This window comes from Penaeus monodon, chromosome 20, assembly GCF_015228065.2.
Source record: "Penaeus monodon isolate SGIC_2016 chromosome 20, NSTDA_Pmon_1, whole genome shotgun sequence".
NCBI lineage: Eukaryota > Metazoa > Arthropoda > Malacostraca > Decapoda > Penaeidae > Penaeus > Penaeus monodon.
Window position 1 is genome coordinate 22,340,482 of NC_051405.1, and position 845 is coordinate 22,341,326.

Sequence of the window (845 nt, forward strand, 5' to 3'; positions counted from 1 at the left end):
ACGTTCGTGTAATGACACAACGAGAATTTCCTTTCGTGGTTTCGTACGTGTCGAGACAATGGGTCTTTGTGTATACACTATGGAAATGTATTAGAATATTATCTGCTTCCTTTGATGGCGTGTCTAAGTCGGTAAAATGCCTCTGACATAATGGAACTCCCACAGATGAATGTACTCTTAAAGCCTCACATACGTGAATATTATTATTAGTGTTATCATTGTTGTTGCAGGAGAAACTGATAGTACAATGCGTTTCATGTTCGATTGTAGTATCTTTGGATTTTTGTGGAATGTAGATGGAACAATTCGTGCAGTGTTTGTATTTGTTTATGTTGTTCTTTTTTCTCTTATTTTGTATGTGGAAAATGCAATTGGAAATGTATTTGTTAATGAGGCAAGAGAGTGGAGTTTTCTGTCGCATTAGTTATCGGCGAGATTTTAATGATGATGTTATTGAAGATGAATTGAAGTCGATAAATATATGGACACAGTGCTGTAAGATGCATTATATATTATTAATTTGATGATAATGTTCACGTTATTAATAAAACGAAGTTAATTAAACGACAGATATTCCATATATGTCTTGGGTTTCAGTTGCTTCCTGTGAGCGGAAGTTAACAACCATTCCGCTGTGGGTGATGTCACCCTTCAGAAATCGTCTGACTGACTTCGCCAAATATGAGTGGGAAGCTGAAGGGGGAAGGCAGAAAGAAAGAGAGATAAATAAGTGTAAATATTTGTCGCGTATTCCCCAGAATCCGAGACATAAACAAAAGTTGCAGCCAAGAAAATATGGGGAGAATTAGAACATAAACGTCCCTTGGCACGAATCTCCGACTGGT